General features: G+C 56.2%; 1 protein-coding gene across 2 annotated transcripts in view; it reads left to right on the forward strand.

Moving 5' to 3' along the window:
* The first annotated feature begins 1215 nt into the window (after nt 1–1215).
* Nucleotides 1216–12173, forward strand: part of ARHGEF10L (Rho guanine nucleotide exchange factor 10 like) — a 121334-nt gene continuing 110376 nt past the window's right edge. The window contains exon 1 of one of the 2 annotated variants that reach the window (XM_058675883.1): nt 1216–1399. The gene's annotated coding sequence lies outside the window, so the exon portion shown is untranslated. The remainder of the gene's footprint in view (nt 1400–12173) is intronic. The other variant, XM_058675890.1, reaches the window with a different exon arrangement.

A 12173-nucleotide genomic window follows, 5' to 3' on the forward strand; every position in this document is an offset into this window, starting at 1 on the left:
AGCCTGTCTACCATGCACTGGTTCCCCCGAGGGCCCGGGGCTCAGGCAGTGCTGTGGACAGTGCCACGGCCAGTTGTATGGCACTTATGTTCTTGTGTGCAGATGGACAATAAACAAGCAAAGTGATCAATGGATAGGATTATTGCAGGGCTTATGTGTGGCCCCCAGCACTGCAGTGGTCTGTGTCTCTGCCCAGCCTAGGAGAACCGAGGGGGCAGGGCTAGGGTCTTGTCTGGTTCCCTGTTTCTTGGGCAGCCCTGAAGCCTCACAGTGCCCAATGAATAGGGAGCAGTTCAGACTGAAATCTTACTGGCTGTGTTGCCTCAATGAAGACAGCTGGCTGTGATTCCAGCCCATAGAGGCACCTGTGCTCTGGGCAGCTCCTGCCACCATTATCAACCCAGGAGTAATTGCTGATAAGCCTGAGTGCCAATCTGCCTTCTCACAGAGAGGGAGCAGGAGAGTGTTTAATAACAGCAGGCAGGTCTGAATTAATGACCTGATAACTGTACTTCATTGCATCATATCCGGAGGCCTCTTTGGAATTCTAGGAGGGAGTTGGGGAGCATTTGTCAGCTCGCATGCTAGGAACTGGGTGTTCCTCCTAGCTGCTCGGTGAGGGTCTGTGAATTGCAGCAGCTCTGAGCCTCACTCTTCTCATGGGGAAAATGGGGCCAGGGCGCAGAGCTGGCTGTTCCTGCCGCAGCGTGGGATGCGCTCAAGGCCAGGATAGCTCTGATGGTGGCTCCGTGGGAGGCCAGGGCAGGGAACCACCCTGAAGGATCTAATGGGGAGGCTGCGGGGGCATAGGTCTAGATTCCCTTGTTGGAAGGGAGGGGGCAGAAGCTAGAATGTCCAGGACAGCTTTCCAACGGTCAAGGAAGAAGCCAAATGGGGGCGGGGGACTTGAACGGCGCATGGACCCTGGGGACCCCAGTCCTGAGCCCAATCCCTGCAGGCCTCAGTCTCCCCGTGGGTAGTGGGTGGGCGTGCCAAGCTCCGTGCGTTTGGACAGGGTTAGCGGCAGGGCGAGGGTTCCCTCACAGTTTGAGGCAGTTTGGAGCGGGAGTGAGGGGTGGGGGGTCTCTCTCCCTTCCCGGCGGTCGCAGCCCCGGCCACCAGGGGTTAAGCGGTGACCTCAGCCGCGGCGCCCCGGGCCCTGACGGGCGGGCGGGGGCGGCGCCGTGCGCGGCGGCGGGACCAGGACGCTGGCGGGCGCACTCCCGGCGGCCGCGACCTCGCGCGCGGGCGGCGCGGCCATTGGCTCGGCGGCGGCGGCGGCGGCGGGCCGGCCCGGCCATGGGCGCCCGCGGCGGCCGGGGGAGCAGCAGGCGCGGCGGCCCCCGGGCGCCTTTGTGAGCGGCGCGGACGTGGAGCGCGGCCCGCGGCGGCCAGGCCGGTGAGTGAGCGCGGCCCGAGCTCCGGGCGCTGGATCCTTGGGCTGCAAGCGGCCCGGAGGCCCCAGCTCCCGATGCCGACTCCGGTGCCCGCTGCCACGCGTTCTTTGTGTGTCCGCTTCTGCAGGGGGCGGGGGCATCTCCACGGGGTCCCCAGGCGTGTCCTCCTGGCCGTGGGAGGCTCCGAGCTTGCCTGGGTGCTACTTGAGCGATTGTGTCACTGGTGTGAGTGCCCCCTCAGCGCCAGCCTCCGTGGCCCCTGGGTGCCTCCGGACCGGCCTTTGTGCGTCTGTCTGCGTGTGTGTGTGTGTGTGTGTGTGTGTGTGTGGTACCTCGAGCTGGTTGGGGTGGGGCAGTTTGGGAATCCTCACCCGCCCCCACCTGCGCTTCCCGGTTTCCCGGTTTCCCCACGGGTGCCCGGTGGTCTCCCTCCCCTTCCGTTGACCTTGGTGGGGGTCCCTGCCTTGCACCTCTCACCCCTCCCTTCCTGGCCAGCCTCTCCTACCCCGTGCTTTCGCCCCGAGGTGGAACCCGCCGAAGGAAGAGCCGTGGGAGGGGAGAGCCCAGTCCTGGGTGCTCCCTGGGGCAGGGGTGTGTATTGGGGTGGGGCTTACGGGGGGGTAGGGTGGGGTGGGGGGGCGGCTTCTGAGAGTGAGCCCTTGCCTGATGTGGGACAGTGTGAGGACTGCTCACCCTCCCTGAGAGTCTTCAGGCATCCAGTGTCCCTGAGCTCATGGGGGCCCTGCCAGGCTGCTCAGCCGGGTAGGGATGGGGGTGCACTGAGCACTGGCTTGGCCGCCTGCAAGTCCTTGGCTTCCCCTAGGCTCAAGCCGGGAGAAGCCCCGCCTCCCCTGCCCCAAGTCCCATCTGCTGCTTCTGGGATGCTGGGGAGTGTGGACTGGTTGTGCGGGCTCATTAATATGCACAGCTCTTCCCTGCAGCCCTGTGTATATTAATGTGCATATTAATGTGCAGCAGCATCCACCTGTCCATCTCTCCATCCCACCATCTGCCCAGCTGTGCCCCCACAGAGTCCAGACCCCTGACACACAGACTAAAGGAGGAGACAGCATGGATCTCTCCTGGCTCCCAGGGACTGCCCTTGTCCTTACGGTAGCATACCCAGGGTTCTTAGGTGGCAGCTGGTGTGTGGGGCCTTCTGGTGTCCCAGACTCTGCTCTGCTGCACTGCTGCTGGGGTCCCCTCCTCCTACCACTCCCTTCAGAGCCTCACTTCTCCCTCTCCCTGCCAAGGAAAGTGGGCCACTCCCCCACCTCTTCTCAGGGTCGTCACTTCCTCTCCAAGGAGTGTTGGAGCTCCGGCCCAGGTCAGGGTGGCTGCTTGACACTGCACCCTTGAGAGCAGGGACTGGTGTCCGCTGTTGGACACTAGCCCTGGACGGTGCCTGGCACATAGTAGGTGTGCAGTAAATGGTTGCTTTATTGTGAGTGGATGACCCCTGACACAGACTTCCTAAGTTCTGCATTTTCCAGTTGTGATATTGGAGGGGTCTGGGGACAGGGCCAGCTGGAGGACTCCTGGGGGCCCATGTATCAGGTCAGTCTGAGAGGAAGGCCTGCTGCTAATTAAGAAACTAGGCACTGCGTCCCAGATGTATAGAGGGGCTGCTGAGGGCCTGGTGCTGTGCCAGGTGCGTCCAGCACGTGAGAGTGCATGGCTGGAATAGACTCCTGCAATGAGCTTTGGAAGGACACAGTGGGACGTAGGTGAGTGATTGAGAGTTATTTTGCACTTCCCTGCAGCTCAATGAGCAGGCAGGAAAGGGGTGGGAAATGAGCAGGTGGCGTGTACATGACCCCTAAGGTTGCAGTGAGTCTGCCAAGGAGCCGGGAACCCCGACTGTGTCTTCCTGACTGCCCAGGGCCTGCTGACTTCTGCAAGCTTGGCTTCTGTCTTCCCCTCCTGGCTCAGCAATGTGGGGGAAGGAGATGCTGCTCTGGCCTCTGAGGGATCTGAAGTCCTGGGGCAAGAATCAGAGGGGGGAGGGTGGGGAGGGAGGAGGAGGGACAGTGGAGTGTGTTTTCTCCTCCCCAGCCCCATGTGCTTGCGCTGTGCTTCTGGGGAGTTCCTGGCAGCTCTGGCTGCCACCCTGGGCCCCAGGCAGTGGTGTGCTGGTGGCAACTTGTACTGATGCTTTGTGTAAGAGCTGGCTGTTAAAGAGAGCCGTGAAAGAAGTGTGGATGTGTGGGAGATCGTGGGCCTTGGAGGTGGAGGGCACAGGGTAATGTGTGAGTGAGAGGAGTGGCAGGTGTGAAGATCCACGGTGTGTGTCGGTTGTTCTCTGGACACCTGTGGTGCTTGTGGCAGAGCGGGACAAGCGCTGGGCCTCTGTGATTCAGGGGTGCAGCAGCACATGGGTGCCCTCAACCGAAGCAAAGCGTTATTCCTTTCCTGAGGGTCAATTCCTTTCTGCACATTTTTGGGGGGGCAATTGTTACTTACTTAATTTATTTGCAAGACAGACAGACAGAGGCCGGCAGTCAGTTGTAGTCACTGCTTGGGATGCCCGGATCTCAGAAGCCTCCTGACCGAGTCACGGCTCTTATTTGTGTTCTAGCTGCCTGCTAATGCTCACCCTGGCAGGCAGCGGGTGTTGGCTCAAGTACTGGGTCATGCCTGCCATCCAGGAGAGGGACCTTGGATTGAGTTCCTGCCTCCTGGCTTTGCCTTGACCCAGACCTGGCTGTTGCTGGCATTTGGAGGGTGAATCAGGAGCTGCACGATCTCTGCCTGTCTTAGAAAGTCAGAGTTGCAGGGAGATGGAGAGAGATCTTCCGTCCGCTGGTTCACTCCCCAGATGATGACAGCAGCTTGGGACTGGGCCAGACCAAAGCCAGGAGCGCAGGGGCCCAGGCACTTGGGCCATCTTCTGAGGCTCAGGCCTTTAGTAGGGAGCTGGATGGGAAGCGGAGCAGCTGGGACGGGAACCAGTGACCATGTGGGACGCTGGTGTCGTAGGTCGTGGCTTTCCTTGCTGTGCTGCAACACTGGCCCAAGCAAGTTGTTCTTCTCACACTGCTGCACCTGCTGGTGGCATCTCAATGTGTGATTCAGTTGCCAAGCCTAGCTGGGAAGGAAGATCTGCCTCGCTCTTCATCAACAGCACCAGGAAAGCTCTGCTCCCTGCCCCTTCTGCTCCCTGCCCCCTTCATTAGGTCGCAGTGTGTTTGTGGAAAGAACAGCTCAGGTGGACTTGGTCCATCCAGCAGTTGGTACACTCTGTCCCTGTCTGGCCATAGCTGCGTGGCTCACCTGGTGGCTGCGGGTCAGGCTGAGGGTAGAACCCCAGTGCCCCCAAGGGTTCCCCAGGCCTGAGCCAATCAGAATGATCATGTTCCCAGAGAGGCAGTGTGTGGCCTGCGGGAGCTTGTTCAACCCTCTGCCATTGCAAAGGGCGCGGGAGACATGGTTACCTGCTTTATGCCCCACATCGAGGCTGGGTCCTGGGCACATTATCTCACTTGTCCAGGGTCCTGCAGCAGCTTGGGCACCTTACTTTGTGTGCTCAGAGTCCCGGTTCTCAGGCTTGCATACTAGAGTGGTGGCAGCCTTCCCAGGGCCTGGCCTGGCTGTACTGTGGACTTCCCCAGGCTGTGCACATGCACAGTGGAAAGCAGGGAAGGCTAGTAAGCCACTTGGCCCATGTGTGGTTGGTGCCCATCTCTTGGTTCCAGCTCCCCACCCTGGGGTCCCCAGTTCAGGGTGGCACAGGTGGCTGGTGTGGATGCCCTGCCCATGATGGCAGTGCTGGGCCTGGGTGTCCTTTTTCCCCTGGGGAGCTAGGCCCAGCCTGGGTTGCCTTCCAGGGGCTGCTGATTAGTATGCGGCCCTGGGTCCCAGCCATCAGCAGCCCCGCAGGAGCCAGCCTCATTACTTCCCTCTCTTCATTGTTTGAAGTGGGCAGACTTGGAGAGAGCTTGAAAAACTGGCTCTTTATTCAATTTCCCTAGAAAAACAATGGTTACGCGAAGTAGGGGACCAGCGGCTTCTAGAAAGGGAAGAAAAACATTCCCGCGCACCTCGAGGTTACCCAGGACCTTTGGATTCCTTTGACCCTAAACCACCCGTGGACTGTGTGACCCTTGCAGAAGCCACAGAAAGAAGCAATGAAAACTGGCTTCATCCCACCGCCTTTGGGCACAAGCAGGGGAAGAGGGTGTCATTGGTCTGTTGAGCCACCCCTTCGCTCCTCCGCTGGTGCCCAGAGGGCCAGGTCTGTGTGGGACCTTAGGGACTGAGGGTGCCCTGTGGCAACCCCTGAGCTCCACCTGTGCCTCAGTTGCCTCGTGTGTAAGATGGGGATAATGTTCACCACTGCATCCTAGGAATGAGAAAGTGGAGAGGCGGGGGACAGCGTTTGATACAGTGGTTAAAGCATTGCTTCAGACACTGCATCTTGTGTCCCAGTGCAAGATGGGAGTCGCGGCTCCTCCATCTTCCTGGTGCAGCAGGTGAAGGCAGGTCTCTGGCACCTGTTGTGGAAAACAAGGTTGTTAGCTGGATTTGCTCCAAGTTCTTGTGTTTGTGTGAGCAAGGAATGCAAAACAGAGCTGTAGATGAGAGGCAAAGAGAGCAGGGTTGATTTAAAGGAACAGTACCCGTTCAGGTGAGAATGCAGGCAGCCTCAGCTTTATTGTGTAGTGGAGCGTGCCCTAAGTGAGTGTGCAAAATGTGCAACTAGGGCAGAGCTTAGGCAGGGCTTCAGTGCGACTGATGATTTCTGGGGAGGTGTAGTGGCTCAGCCTGCAGTTGTGTGTGCCATGAAGAAGTTGGTCTCCGGTGCCTGAACACAGCTGTGCTGAGCCTGCAGCCACGTGGCGTTGGCATGGAAGGGACCGTTTAGCAGTGCCGTGACTCCAGATGGGAGATTGCTGGATGTTTCTCTGCTCTTTGCTCAGGAGCCAGCTCTCTGCCTTGCCCACATTGTTACCATGTGGAGACCCGGATGGGTCCCTCGTTGGCTGTGGACATTTGGGGAATAAACCAGTAGATGGACGATCTCTGCTCTTCTTGCTGCCCTTCAAATATAATGGAAACCAATAAAAATGTTATAAAAGTAACTGAGCGACATTGGTGATGGTGTGGGAGAGGGCATGCTTCCTCTTGGGGCCTGTGAATTTGCTGAGGAAAAGCAGGCGACAGGAGAAGAGACTCACAAATTGTATTGGGTGTGATTGCTTTGGGGCCTCTCTGGGAGTTGAACACTTAGAGGCATGGGGCGGGGTGGGGTGCTTGCATGCCAGTCTGCCAAGGGATGATGCCTGGGGGGGGCTGGCAGTGCTGACACAGTCGTGAAGATGCCACCTGGGATGGCAGCGTTCTGTTTCGGAGGGCCCGGGTTTGAGTCCTGCCTGCTGGAGGCAATGCTGGTGGCTCAGGCAGTTGGGTCCCTGCCACCCACATGAGAGATGCAGATAGAGTTCCTGGCTCCTCACCCAAACCGTCCCGACCTCGGCTTTGGCAGGCATTTGGGGAGTCAGTCGGTAGACGAAGCTCTGTCTTCCTCCCTCCCTCCCTCCCTGCCTCTCTCTCTTCCTTCCTTTCTTCTTTCCTTCCTTCCTCCCGTTCTCTCTTTCTCTCTTTCTTTAGATTTATTTATTTTTATTGGAAAGGAGAGGAGAGACAAATATCTTCCATCTGTTGGTTCATTCTCTAAGTGGTCGCAACAGGGCTGAGCTGATCTGTATTATTATTTTTTTAATAATCTTACATTAGTTGATTAGGGTACAAAGTGTCAAGGGTTACAGGAAAGTGGGTAATACCATTCCTTCCATACTAATATCATCATTTTTTCCCTGTATCTGGGATCAGGGGAGAAACAAAGGGAAAAGCCCCACCCAGCCTCCCACCCATCCCAGGTCCCCAATTTGAGGCACGCTCTGAGGGTCCTGCTCAAGCAGTTTTGATAGTTCAACAGGTCTGAATTGCTACCAGTCTTGCCGTTCCAATCGTGATGAAACCTATTCAGACTCCACTGGCTGACACAGTCTTTTCATGGTTGGGGTTCTGAGATCAGTAGTTCAGTTGGAGGGATCTCCAAAGAAACTTCATCTGAGATGGTCCCAAACCTGATTCTTGTGTGTTAGCCAGTACAGGGTCCAATAGCGCCGTCGCTGCAATCAGCTTATGCTGATGCTGGTCATTGCGATTGCTGGTCAGTTCTGTTTCCAGCCCTGTCTTCCATTTGAACCAATGGGTGTTGTAGTCCAGCTCGATCCTATCCACTTCATACTCGGTCCTCACGCAAACCAGTGGGAGCTGCAGTCTAGTTGGGGCGACTCCCCATAACCCCCACCAGGTCTGCTCCCTGCCCTGGTTCCCATGCATGCAAGTATGTACTGTAGGCTTGTTCAGTCTGTCCCACACCCCATTTAGCTCTCATACTTGTCAATGGGCATTGAAGCCTAGTTCAACCCAACCAATCTACTATCCAGCCCACACACATACTGGCAGGTGCCTTTCTGTCTAGCCACCCTTTCCTGATTTTTGTGCTGTCCAATGGGAGTGGTGACTCATGAGGGAGTTGTCCACTCTCTCCCTACTAGGCCACTCCAACTTCCGGATTATGCACTCTCCAGGTGGTTCTGGCATTTAACTTGACAGAAATAGCCCCCAGTGCCAGCCTCTGCCATCTGATGCTGCGGCAAAGCCCAGCCAATCCTCACCCACTCTAATTTTTGCTTGCACCAGTCGAAACAGTCAGTCAAATCTGGCCCTCCCTTAATCTAGCTGACATGAGGCCCACAGGTGTAGTAGCCCTGCTTGGTCTGGTCTGCCCCCATCCCAACTCATGTTCTCCAGTGGGAGGGCTGAGCTGATCTGAAGCCAGTAGGCCAAGGACTTTCCTTTGGGTCTTCCTCTGGGCACAGGGTCCCAAGGCTTTGGGCCATCCTCTACTGCTTTTCCAGGCCACAAGCAGGGAGCTGGATGGGAAGTGGAGCAGCTGGGGCACAAATTGGTGTCCATATGGGATACTGGCACTTGAAGAGGAAGGATTAGTCAATCAATCCATTGCACTGAGCCCTCTCCCTTTCAAATAAATAAAATAAGTTAAAAAAAAAATGAAGGGGCTGGGGGCTATCCCAGTGGCTCAACAGGCTAATCTTTCTTCCTGTGGTGCTGGCATCCCATTCGGGCACTGTTTCATGCCCTGGCTGATCCAGCTCCCTGCTTGTGGCCTCGGAAAGCAGCAGAGAATGGGCCAAGTTCTTGGACCTTGCACCAAAATGGGAGACCCAGAGTTGGTTCCTGGATCCTGACTTTGGATTAGCTTAGTTCTGGCCATTGGGGCCATTTGGAAAGTGAACCAGCAAATGTAAGATCTTATCTCTCTATAAATCTACCTGTCGATTAAAATAAAATAATTCTATAAAATCTATTACAAAAGGAAGGGCCTGATTTGTGGGTAAAGGTGCAACCTGCCATGCTGGCATTGCATATAGGTGCTGGCTTGAGTCAGCTGCTCCACTTCTGATCCAGCTTCCTGTTTATGCACCTGGGAAAGCAGCAGAAGATGGCCAGAATGTTTGGGTGCTTGTCACCCATGTGGGAACTTCTTAGCTACTGGTGTGGGGAGTTGGCCAGGTACAGCTATTTGGGGAGTGAACCAGCAGATGAAAGATCCCGCTCTAACTCTGGCATTCAAATAAGTACTTTTTTAAAAAAAATATTTATTTTTACTGGAAAGGCAGATCAGATTTACGGAGACAGAGAGAGAGAGAGAAAGATAGTCAATCTGCTGGTTTACTCCCCAAGCGGCCGCAAGGGCTGGAGCTGAGCTGATCCAAAGCTAAGAGCTAGGAGCTTCTTCTGGGTTGAGTTCCCATGTGGGTGCAGGGACCCAAGGCTTTGGGCCATCCTCTACTGCTTTTCTAGGCCATTAGCAGGGAGCTGGATGGAAGTGGAGCAGCCAGAATACAAACTGGTGTCTATATGGGATCCCTGCGTGTGCAAAGCAAGGATTTTGTCTAATAGGCTACCGTGCCAGGTCCCATGTATATATATATGTGTGTGTGTGTGTGTGTGTGTGTTTACCAAAAAGATTTACTTATTTATTTGGTATAGGGACTGGGGTGGGGACTGGGTTGATAAGCAAGAGAGAGACTCATCTGTCTGGTTCACTCCATAAATGGCTGCAACTACTAGGGCTAGGCCAGGCCCAAAGCAGGAGCCAGGACCTCCATCCAGATCTCTCACAAGAGTGGCAGGGGCCCAAGCACTGTGCCACCTTCTGCTGCTCTCCCAGGTGCAGTAGCAGGGCCCTGGATTGGAGGCAGAGCAACTGGAACTCGAACCTGGCACTGTGAAGTGGAATGCCAGTTTATCAGGCAGCATAATGTGCTGTGCTACCACACCAGTAACTAAAAGGAATGTTTTATGTCTTGCTTTGAGGCAGAGTGACAGATTAGAGTTAGTCTTGCACTGAATCCTTCTGCCAGGGTGGCAGGTTCTCATCCCTTTCAGTGGCAGCGGGCCACCTCGGCCTGTTGACTGTCTGTGGTGGCGCATGCCTGAACCACGTTTCTGCTGCTCTAGTGGAGCAGTGGAGGCTGGGGACCATAAGCACAAGGGTTCTGCATTGCTCGCAGTCCTGGGAGCTAGTGGACACAGCTCCTGCCTCAGTGTGTCCTGGTGCAGGCTTCACGGTGGGCAGCATCACAATGGCAGGAGTATATGTGTCAGGGAGAACTGGAATTGTCAGGTGGAAAGCCAGGGGAAACTGCCTGGTGTGGGAGTCACTGGTGAGGGTGAGGGTGAGGGGTCACAGACAGGCAGTAGGCTGGAGACGCCGCTGGGTGTGGTCAGAGTCCTAGCTCCAAAAAGCAACTGGGTTGAGGCTTGTATGACAAGGAGGGGTCACCCTGCGTAGGTCTAAGGACACAGGGCGTGGTTTTGGTGCTGGGATTAAGACACTGTTTGGGAGCCCTGTGTGAAGCTTGGTGGCTAAATCCTTACCTTGCAAGTGCCAGAATCCCATGTGGGCGTTGTTTGTGTCCTGACTGCTTCACTTCCCATCCAGCTCCCTGGGAGAGCAGTCGAGGACGGCCCAAAGCTTGGGACCCTGCACCCACGTGGGAGACCCGACCCAGAAGAAGCTCCTGGCTCCTGTCTTTGGATTGGTTCAGCTGTGGCCATTGCAGCCACTTGGGGAGTGAACCAGCGTACAAAAGATCTTTCTGTCTCTCCTTCTCTCTGTAAATCTGCTTTTCCAATAAAAATAACTAAATCTTAAATCTCGCGGAAGCCTGAGTTGGAGTCCCAGTTCCAGAGCCACCTGCAGCTTCCTGCTCCTGTGCAGCCTGTGAAAGAGCAGGTGATGGCCGAAGCACTTGGGTTCCTGTCACCCACAAGTGTGACTCACATGGAATTCTTGGCTTCTGTCTTCAGCCTGGACCGGCCCTGGCTGTTGTGGGTATTTGGAGGAGGGAATTAGTGGATGGAAGAGCTCTGTCTGTTATCTTTGTCTTTCAGATAAACAGAAGAAAAAAAAAACTCCCATGAAATAAATTGAAAAACATTCCTGGCAGAGGCACAACAAATCCTGGGACTCTGGGCTGATGAACTTGACTTGTTGAAGCTGCAGAGGGTCCGGCTCCTGCAGTGGGGACGTGGGGACAGGGAAGACTTCAGAGGGCAGGGGGAGGATCGCTGGGGTGGTACAGAGTGGCTTGTTTCCTTTCCATGGCACGTGAACTACTTCTGCCAATGAGATCCACTTCTAGGATTCCACCTGTCACCGCTGAGGAGTTTGCTTTTCTCCAGATGACTTAGAAGTAATTTATGGCGTGTTTCTGGGGTTGCTCTTGCTGCCCCATTGAGGGGGACAAGGGGTCCTCCGATGAGTCCCGTGAGGCCTTACCCTGGGGTAGCCACACCCATGATGTAGTTAGGATGGTGGGCCCAATTCAGCTGGGCACAGATCCTCCTGCACACCCACACCTGCGTCACCGCTGCTCCATGCTTTACCTGCCTTCGATCTCTGGATTACCACAGAGGCCAAGGCCTGCTGCGCGCTGACCTAGCCTTGACAGCTGTGTGTGACATGAGCCTGTAGGAGGAGATGCATATGTGGGCATCATTAGCAGGTGATGGGCCAGGTGGGCGCCACCCAGAGGGCGGTGGGAGCGGTCTGCAGGAGGAGGAGGCAGGAGAGGAGAGGCTCCTCTTGCTGCCAGGAAGACACCCTCTGGGACCTGAAGGAGGCAGAATGTAAGGGCTCAGCTGTGTAGGGGCACTTGACCAAGCCCCTTTGGGAGGATCCAGTTCGGGGTCCCCACCTCGGTCTGTGAAGTAGGGTGATGTCCCGAGAGGTGGTCGGACAGATGGCCCAGCTGGTGTGCACACAGCCACATGGGAGCAAAGGAGCCATAGCGGTTACCTGGGCTGGGATGCTCCTGTGCTGCTGAGGAGGGTACCCGAGCTCATGGTGGAGTAGTTGTGTCTTCATTGGTCTGTACTGGCACTCCTGACCCCTAACACGTACCTCCTGGGTACCTGTTATCCTACAGATGTGGGGCCAGGAGCCAGGGTCCGGAGATGGGTGCCCTGTGGTTCTCCTTGGGCTTGGGGGAAGAATGAAGGAGGGGAGGGGTCGGGGAAGGTAGCTTCTGTCCCCAAGCAGCACTCAGGCACCGTTAGATCAGAGAGAGGGAGACTTCAGGGGATGTGTACAAGCCGGGGTGAACGAATGCCAGGGTCCCCCGCAGCCGGGGAGGGGGCGATGGTGACGCCCTGGAGTGCTCCATGCACCTCGCT

This window comes from Ochotona princeps, chromosome 2 (genome assembly GCF_030435755.1).
Source record: "Ochotona princeps isolate mOchPri1 chromosome 2, mOchPri1.hap1, whole genome shotgun sequence".
Lineage (NCBI taxonomy): Eukaryota > Metazoa > Chordata > Mammalia > Lagomorpha > Ochotonidae > Ochotona > Ochotona princeps.